This window comes from Misgurnus anguillicaudatus, chromosome 1, assembly GCF_027580225.2.
Source record: "Misgurnus anguillicaudatus chromosome 1, ASM2758022v2, whole genome shotgun sequence".
Lineage (NCBI taxonomy): Eukaryota > Metazoa > Chordata > Actinopteri > Cypriniformes > Cobitidae > Misgurnus > Misgurnus anguillicaudatus.
This window is the reverse complement of record NC_073337.2, coordinates 350,656-360,715: the sequence shown is the minus strand read 5'-3', so window position 1 is coordinate 360,715 and position 10,060 is coordinate 350,656. Positions and strand designations below refer to the sequence as shown.

Below are 10,060 nucleotides of genomic sequence, written 5' to 3'. Positions count from 1 at the left end.
ACCCAATCCTAAACCTAAATCTAATATGCACACTAATCTTAATCCTGCAATGGTATTGATCCAGGATCACATCTTACTTGGTGAAATCACGTTCACCGTAGCTCATCTCTCTCTCTAATTTATAAATCAAGAGTTCTGATCTTTGAAGGGCATAGGGATAATCAAGTTTAATTGGAGTTGGACCGGACACATTCAACCACATGTGCGTCTGTGCATACAGAAATTTGCTCACTTTAGCGCATTTTTGTGGTTAAATTGTTTAAAATCACTTAAGTGTTAAAATTTGCAAGCCTTTGAAACACGTGCAAATGATAAACTTTCACCCTATTTAAATTATTAGTCTGCGAATCGCATGCAAGACGAACCGTGGGATCAACTGCGATCCGTTACACCACTTATTAGTATTAAAAACAAAAAAAAACATCTTGAGATATTTGGTAGCCTACAATATTTACCTCTTATGATTGAGCATTAGAGACTTGGGCTTGAGTAGGCTACCTGCTGGTGGCAAGCTTCTCATTTCTCCGATGAGTCAACGACGACCGGAAGTGAACTTCACTGAGTATTGCACAGAAATTTTGTCAAAGAATGAAAAAATAATGGTATTAACCGGTTACCATTATTTTGAATAAACGATTCTGTTCCGTAACATCTTTTTTTTTAGTTTCTGGTTTTGTTTCTGTTGCTAGCAAAACATCAAAAGTTTCTGGTTTTCGTTTTCCTTCCGTGAACCGGTTCAAAGCCTTGCTGCTGACATTAGCTTCACCTAGATTAACATTTTGTAAATTCTTTTCATGTTTAGTTTAGATCCTGCTAATCTTAAAGACGTCACTGTTTTAGTCTCGTAGGTGTGTGGTGCTGGGGCTGCACTTAATGATTACTTCAACTTTCTATTACAACCCAATAGAAAGTGGCTTGCAGTGTAAACGCACTTGCACGTTACCTGAAGGATCAGCAGCATCTGAACGATTGACGGAGGGATTCGGGCACGCGGGCGCATCAGTGCATCGTCCAGTTTTATGTTATAATATTAGTGTAATAATATTCCTGAAATGCAACAGTGCCAGCTGCCGCACCGACGGGTCCTTACCCTGAAAACACAAACCAGAAGCCCCTAATCTGACATCAGCAACATCTCATATGCATAAATACAGTCAATGAGCCTCTTCACATGTATCTGTATGAACAAGTGACACACCTGGACAGGATAGAAAACGGCCTGCAGTGTGGACAAAACATCACAGAAGAAAAAGTCCCATGTTTCTGACAGAGAATCCAGCAACTTTTGACCTGCACACAGAGGTCAAAAATGACTTCAAAATGAAAAGAAAAAGTCATTTATATGAAAGAGAGACACCATAAAACACCCAGACTAAGACACTTTTTTGCTTGATAAACGTTAGCATAACAACACGTCCATACTGTAGATCCTGTGAAACCATAGGTGTGAACTTGAGTGAAGTAACATCATACTGCCACCAAAAACAACTCAGAAAACACATCACATATCTCACACATCTCACTTTCTCCTTTCAACAAATAAAACCTATTATTTAAAGCTACAGCACTGAAACAGTAGCAGCTGTTATTCTCCTTTACCATCAAAAACATCAGAAAACAGGTAACAACATGACATCTTACCCTCATAAAAGCTAATTTTATCACGCAGAATTACCATTCCCTTTGTTAAAAGCTGGTTCTGAAAAAAATACAATCAAACTCATTAAGTTTGTATGATTAATGATGATGATATAAATCAGAATCTGATCTGATCACTGCTTCACCTGCAGATACTCTGTGAATAAAGAGCCCAGTTCAGTCTTTAGGAGCTGTCTAGAGAGAGAGAGAGAGAGAGAGAGAGAGAGAGAGAGAGAGAGCAAAAGAGAGCGAGAGAAAGAGACATCATGACAGCATGCACACTTCCCCTCTCTTCTACTTTGTTTTTTCTTGTACACCAGATTGCTAACTTAGCTGTCTCATACAAGTAACTTAGTAAAACCACTTTAGATTATATATAGATTTATATTTTATGGAGTATTTCAGACCAAAAATAATTAAAAAAAAAAATTTCCTACACATTGTATACTCCAGTTTTCCATTACACCTACAATTTTATGCAAACGTCGACACTCCATAAAAATATGAAAAACTGTTTCAGACACCCCAGAAAAAGGACAACCTTCATCTTCTGTACCATTAAGGAGTGTTTGTTTGTGTCTGTTTGTAGCTAAAATGTAAGATTCTCCACTGAAGGTCACCCCCCCTTTTTTCAATGGGTCTTTTGTACAGGGACCACCAGCTACCTTTTGGGGTAGAATCTGATTTAAACACTGTTGTCCATTTAATTCTCCAAACCCATAGCTCTCAAGAACCTTAAAAAGATAATTATGGTCCAGGACACATTGGACACAAGGACACATTTAAGTCACATTTAAGTCTTTTTGCCAAACACTTTGATACAATTTTATAATTGGAACACAAGACAACAACTGGTCTCCAGTTTTTTTTAACAGACAAAGATCTCCCTTCTTTGAAATCAGTAAGAGCACTGCTCGTTGACAGCTTTTTGGTAAAACCTTTGCTTTATAACTTTCTTGTAGAACTTGTAAAAAGTCCCTTCCAATGATTCCCCAAAAAGTCTTGTAAAATTCTGCTGGTAAACCATCAATTCCTGGTGCACAACCAGAGGAAAGTTGATTTACTGCTTTTGTAACTCATTAATAGCTGAAAATTATTTAGCTTTTGCCAACTCCTGAGGGACAAACACATTAACATTTAGTAAGTATAATTATATTGTTACACGCCCACCCCCATTACACATTTAAATGTTTAAAGTATATTGATCTGTTTGAATTATTGTAATTGTTAATGTAAATTTGATACAGTACAGTTTTCTGTGTCATAATAATAGTAATTTATTATCCTTGTTTTAACATCAATGCTCTTATTTATTTACTTGTTTATCTTTGTTTATTGTTCCTTTAAATGTTACTTTAATAATTCAGTAAATTACTGTTACTATGTCATTCTGATGCTTTGGCAATGCAAAATGTACTTTGTCTTGCCAATAAAGCTATCTGAAATTTAGAGAGAATTCTGTGTAAAAGTCGTGTGGTTTTATATGTTAATCTTCTTTTATTCGGTAGCTTTTGGGCTAGCTGTATTGTATTGTATTGTACTGTTGAATAGTGTTGATAGGTCACTCACCTGACCCCTTCATTCAGTGTGTAAAGTTCATTCTCTGACAGATTTTTACGCTGGAACACAGCGATCACTGCATTATGGATGCTGCCAATACACACACACAAACACACACACACACACACACACACACACACACACACACACACACACACACACACACACACACACAAATTACAATGTGAGTATATGAGACATCATCAGAGCGTACATTATACACACTGTCACTTTAAAACTTTCAAAGAAAGCTATTTACTGCAAACAGAATGTGAAAAACAATCACATGTCTTCTGTTTCTAACAAACACACACAGGTGAGGGCCATTGTGGGCCCTATTTTAACGATCTAAGTGCATTGTCTAAAGCGCTCGGCACACGTCTAAACGGCATGTCCGATTCCACTTTTGCTAATTTAACGACAGAAAAAATGGTTTGTGCGCTGAGCGCACAGTCGAAAAGGGTTGTTCCTATTCTTGTAATGAGTAATGGGTGTGTTTTGGGCGTAACGTGCAATAAACCAATGAGAGTCTTATCGCTCATCCACTTTAGCGCAATTTAGATGACAGACTTTGTAAACTGAAAAACTAAGAAGACCCCCAATTTAAATATTGGGTTGTTTTTACTTGTATTGAAAATGTTTTTTTAAATTAAAACATTTAAAGGCACACGAGGCAAGTCTGAGTATTATTTCTCTACTAGCTCCCCCTAGTTTCTGGGAGTAAATGCCTTCTATATCTGAGACTTTACGAGACTGAAGGACACCAGGTTGGATACAGCGGACTTGCAAGTGGGGTATTCTTCCTACAGATGGTAGGGGCGGGCGAGAGGGTCTTCATTCGTCATGTAATGAGTCATTTAACCATATACTGACTTACGAAGATGATTTATTAACATAAAAATGCTGCTTTGTGTCCCTTTAAAAGCCGTTTTCTTTCAGTCATAGAAGTATAAATAGCAGGCTTTTAATTGCTGTAAATGTATTGATATCCTACATAATCATTGCAATCTCATAAAATATTTTGCAAATATGCAAGAAAAAGTTTGTACTCTAAAAATACAAACAAGAGATAAAGAATTTAAAAAAGCGCGGAAAGCCGTTTCAGCACTAGAACAGCGCCATGTTTTTTTTAAAGCATTACTTAAAAAAGGTTTTCATATCCACAGGTACAAAGTCATCATATACAAAAAAAATTGTGGGAAAGCATTTAAAAACCATTTAAAAACCGATGCATTTCTTTAAAGCAAAGCATTTATTTACTTACCAGGCTACAGGTGAAGCAGCTCTTTACGCCAGCTAACGTCTCATAATCGTTCCTCATTTAAGTACAAGAGACTCAATAATAATCTTTTACGTTCAATCCTTTAATTTTTCGTATTTAAAAGCGTTTTTGTGCTGCTGCGCATCCATGTATGTGATAAGCAAACCTGTGTTGTCGTCCCGTTTATAGGCGCATATTTCTAACGCGCTCATTTAATAACAAAAACACTATTGCCCCATAGACTTTAGAGCAGGTTTTAGTTGGTCAATGGCGTAGTCTATTTTAGTTGCCTCAAAATAGCAACGCGCCAACCATGTGAGTATGCTTTTGACAATTTGCCTGACGTGGCTAAATAAAAAAAATCGCCTCCCAAGACAACTCATTATGGAGCTGCTAGATCTTCTCAGACCATATTCTCTATCTAACTCTCTCTGTTTATTGTAGATAGGTTGTTTTTTATTGAAAACATTCATGGAAAGCAATACCGCATTAAACAGAAGTACTACAGCTGCTTGCCATGTAATTCTGATTATTAAGTACCTTACCATTAGTATAAAAGTGTATTATATATTTTTTTTAAGTCGTTAAACCCATGTCAAGAAGCGGCACAAGTGGCACAACGGGATAAGGAGGATGGATGATTAGCGAGGGATACCCGGTTTGTCTACCTGTATTACTGACAATTTGATAATTTAATTAATAGTCTATATTTTACGGATAACTTATGTTAAAATAAATGTTACTGGAATAATTTGAGTAATGTTCCATTTGTATAGAGCGTGTTGTCTTTCTTAACGCCGTAATGCACTTTCGCGTGAAGTGGAAAATCAATCCCTGAGCGATCGATCGCAAATAATTCAGCACCTTCACTTGGGACAGCGCCACTGTTACGTTGAACTTAGAGGCAGCGTGTTAAGAAGCTTCCTAAGAGACACTTCGGGGAACACACTTAGGAACATAAACAACTTTGGTAAGATATATCTTTTTGAGTCTTCTTAGCGCGCTAAGAGTGAACGTTATCGGGGAACCGGGCCCAAGTTATTAAAGGTGGAAATAAAGAGAAAAATTAAAAAGGACAGAAAAATTATTAAAATGTGAATGACACAGATAAATTATATAAAGATAAAAAAAGATTTAACAAAATGAAGAGGAGTCTTCATCTGATGATGGAAGGTGGTCACAAAATCAATTTTATTTTAAATCAAAAGGCAATATTTGGCATGGGTCAATCTGAACATTGTTGGGCTGATCCCTCGCATCCTTTGACATTCAAGAAAGTGAATAAAAAGCTGGCAAGAAACAGACAATGGCAAATACTGTATGTGACACAAAAGTGTCGGAGGAGCAAAGAGGAGGCAACAACTCTTATGCTGGACTAAGGACTCATGTTACATAATGGGACTATGATCTCAAGCAGTGAAGGGGGCACTGCAGGCACGCTGTGTAAACAACGGAAAAACAAGAGACTGAGTGGAATCCAGAAAGACATCCACAAAGACAATAATGTTCTTGGAGACAAGAGAAAAAAACTGGACACTGAACACTTTTTCATCTTCATACAAGCCCTTGAGTGAAAGAGGAGAAGAGTGAAACAGCCGTTCAATGTTTAGTTAGGACCTTGTAACTATAGGGACACAGACCATTTTTAGGGGAAAATCAGCCAGACAAATTTAAAGGCTGATAAAGAATTTATGTTATTAGGTGTGACTGTTCTGAAATCAAATCAGACTCCTATTAATCTGACAGGAAGAAATGCAAAATGAAAAATGTTTTTTTTTTTTATTTGGTATTCTACAGAGGAAGTTAGAACTCCAATGATGGTACTAAGCTAAAAAGCAAATATAAATGGCATAGAACAGCTATGGCAGAAAGGAAAACAAAATAGATAAAATAAATAAATTGAAATAACACCATAGGATATTATAAAAGGTAAACAAGAAAAAGCTGTGAGAATAAAGAAAATAAATAATTAATTATTGTAACAAACTTAGCATCTCAAGCAAATAAATCTAAATTGTATCTAGTCTATGATTTAAGAGCAATTAATGACGAGAAAAGATTGATCTTCCAAAAACGCTTAGGTTACTCACGTAACCCCGGTTCCCTGAAATAACGGGAACGAAGCATTGCGTCAGTTAGCTGACGCTATGGGGGAAACTCCTGTTTACTCCGTGACTGAAGCCTATTGGTTAATGTCTGTAGAAAATACAGACCAATGACGTTTGAGCCCGCGCGGGGCGTGGCAAACACGTCCCTATATAAGACGGGGAAATACGTCAGGAGCTCATTATTATTCGACTGAAGCGCAGAGCCGAATAACACTCGCTGCGTAGACGTTTGTAGCACGGGCAGCGACGCAATGCTTTGTTCCCGTTATTTCAGGGAACCGGGGTTACGTGAGTAACCTAAGCGTTCCCTTTCAATACGGTTCACTTCGCATTGCGTCAGTTAGCTGATGCTATGGGGGAACGTAATCCCATCCCGCCGTGCATACACAACGGGCTGAGGTGCCCTTACCGGAGAGACACTGCATGTGGCCCTATACCCAGCGTGTACATAGCTCTAGCAAGCGTAAGTGAAAGCACCATATGTGAGACAGTTAATACGCATACAGTGAAGTTTCTAAATGCACCATGATGCATATATAATAGAGCACGAGACGGCGGGTTCCCTGAGCGCGCCGCGAGCTTGTGCATGATATATTAATAGGTAGCCATGACGGTGAGCTCGAAGCGCACCGTGAAGGCATACAGAAACGCAGTCGCGTGAACATTAAGCCGATAAGACCTGTGCTTGTAAGACAGGGACATCCAGGCTATAAAATCTGACAAACGTAGACGGCGAGGACCAGCCGACTGCATTACAAATGTCAAAAATAGAAATCCCCGTAGACCAAGCCCACGATGAAGCAATACCACACGTGGAGTGCGCTTTCAAACCGACAGGACAATGTTCATTCAGGGAGGCGTAAGCTAAAGCAACAATGGCTTCGACGATCCATTTAGATAGCCTCTGTTTAGTGAGCGGCATACCTAAAGAGTGTTGCGCAAAGCTTACGAACAGCTGATCTGACTTGCGGTATGAGGCAGAACGGTCCGTGTATATTCTTAGCGCTCTGATGGGGCAAAGCGTGTTAGGGGTTTGTTCGCCGTCCGCCGGTGAGAGGGCGAGAAGTGAAACCACCTGAATTCAATTCAATTCAATTCAATTTTATTTATATAGCGCTTTTCACAATTGGTGATTGTTTCAAAGCAGCTTTACATTAATAGAAGCAGTGGAAAGCACAGAAAAACGACAGATAGCACAACATAATACATGATAGCACAAGCAGCTAAATTTGCTGCGGCTATGAATCAACATTATTAGCGTGCGTATTGCTAATGTAACGTAAAGAAGAGGGTGCTAAGTTAAGCCCAAGAAGGCTGCCTCCCCGGGTTGAAAAACCCTCTAGGAGAAAAAAAAACCCAGGCTCAGCCGGGGAAGTAAAAAAAAGTCATAGGAGGGAAAAACCCTTGGGAGATATATTTATATATACATTGAAACGATTAAGGAGATTAGGCGGAGGTTAAGCGGGTCCTGCCGGTGGTCATTGGTCAGGCATCAGCTGGGCATCACGTTGAAGGTCTGCCGGTGGGTCAGAGGTGTGCGGACTTTCACATTTACCCGGACTGGGTCTGTTTGTCTCATTGTCCTCGGAGACAAGGACGAGACATAAAGAAAGAAAAACAAAACCCAATTAGCGTAGGGGCCATTCTATATGGCGTGGTCAAAACTTTAGGAATGTATCCCGCTCTCGGTCTAAGGATCACTTTGCTGTCGTTAGGACCGAATTCCAGACACGACGGGTCAATTGAAAACGCGTGTAAATCGCCCACTCATTTAACCGATGCCAACGCCAGGAGGAGAGCGGTTTTAAATGAGAGAGCGCGCAGGGCAGCCTGCTCGAGGGGCTCGAAAGGGGGACCGCGCAGCGCTTTCAGAACCGTGGACAGATCCCAGGACGGGACCGTGTTAGGTCGCGGTGGGTTTAGTCTGCGAGCGCCTCTGAGAAATGTAACGACAAGGTCATGTTTTCCCACGGTGTGACCGGCGATAAGGGCGTGATTCGCCGTTATTGCCGCCACATACACTCGAGGTGGTTGATATGTAGCTGAGACAACTGGTTGTTCCACGTACCGAAGGCGGGTTCGCCGTCGCAGTGCGCGCCCCAACCCGTCGCAGACGCATCCGTAGTGACCACTTTCCTCCTGCTCACGGAGCCGAGCTCCTTGACCGAGAGGAAAAGGTGAGGGGATGTCCATATCGAAAGCGCTTTCACCCAGCTGTACGTGATTTTGATTAATAAGCGGCCCGACAACCAAGCACGGGGCGGAACTTTACGGACCGTAAGCGAGTGAACGGAGACGCCATTGCCCAACATGAAAGCGATCGGGAAGCTGTGGAGGAGCCGCTGCCCGGCCTTCGCAGATTCAGCATGCCCAACATCACCCTGGACCCAGACGTTCGCAGGCGACTGAGGCGTACCACAACCAAACCCCCAACGCGATGCAGCTCCGCGGAGCGCGTTCGGGTAAACAAAGACGCCATCGCCCAGCATGAAAGCGGTAAGACTCCGCTTGTTATTGTAACATGTACTACTTGCTACATGTATAGTTTAGCTTCTGCCGTTAGCATAGATGGGTTTACATGCACTAAGTGTATTGAAGTATTAAGATTAACTGAGAAGGTTGCTGAACTAGAATCGCGCATCCGAACGCTAGTTGAGGATAGCAAAACCGCTAATGTTACTGTTGTAAATACTGTATCGAGCGAAAAGACTAATGGCTCGGTTCCGACATCAGATGCTAATGTAAACATTACAAACAATGTATCGAGCGCACATAGTGTTCCGACATCAGATGCTAATGTAAACATTATAAATACTGTATCGAGCGCGCATAGTGTTTATCATAATACACATGGCTCGGTTCCGACATCAGAGTCAAGTCGGCGGTCTAACTGGGTGACTGTCAGGCGGCATAGTCATATACGGCGTCCATCTAAGACCCATAACGTTACGGTACTTTCTAACAGATTCGATCCCCTAAGGAATACACTAGCTGAAACACCTGTTAAAAGTGCCCTGGTCATTGGAGATTCTATACTCAGGAACACTAACATTGAGGCACCAAACACCCTAGTCGACTGTATACCGGGAGCCAGAACGTCTGACATTAGATCCAAACTTAAAGTGCTGGCTAATGCTAAACGGAAGTTTTCTAAGATTGTTATTCACGCCGGAACAAATGACACCAGACTCCGACAGTCGGAAATCACCAAAGATAATATTAAGGAGATGTGTGAAATTGCAAAAACAATGTCAGACAATGTAATATGCTCTGGTCCCCTCCCCGCCTACCGGGGAGATGAAACACAAAGTAGAGTAGTGTCTCTCAAAGGAGGGATGGCAAAGTGGTGCCCTCAGCATAATGTAGGGTTTATAGACAATTGGAAGCATGTCTGGGGTAGACCATTTCGCCGAACCCGAGATGGCCTTCATCCGACATCAGAAGGAAGTGCTATACTCACCAGACATCTGATTAATATTCTTAATTCTGATAT

General features: G+C 40.7%; 1 long non-coding RNA gene across 2 annotated transcripts; it reads right to left on the bottom strand.

The window, feature by feature from the left end:
- Positions 1-944: 944 nt before the first annotated feature.
- LOC141369482 (uncharacterized) lies at positions 945-3,299 on the bottom strand. Of its 2 annotated transcripts, none has more exons than XR_012373370.1 (3): positions 3,208-3,299; positions 1,199-1,290; positions 945-1,091 (listed from the first exon to the last, which is right to left on the bottom strand). It is a non-coding gene; the product is annotated as an uncharacterized lncRNA (long non-coding RNA). The 2 variants fall into 2 exon arrangements; XR_012373282.1 differs by lacking the exon at positions 3,208-3,299 and adding an exon at positions 1,642-1,802.
- Positions 3,300-10,060: the final 6,761 nt, after the last annotated feature.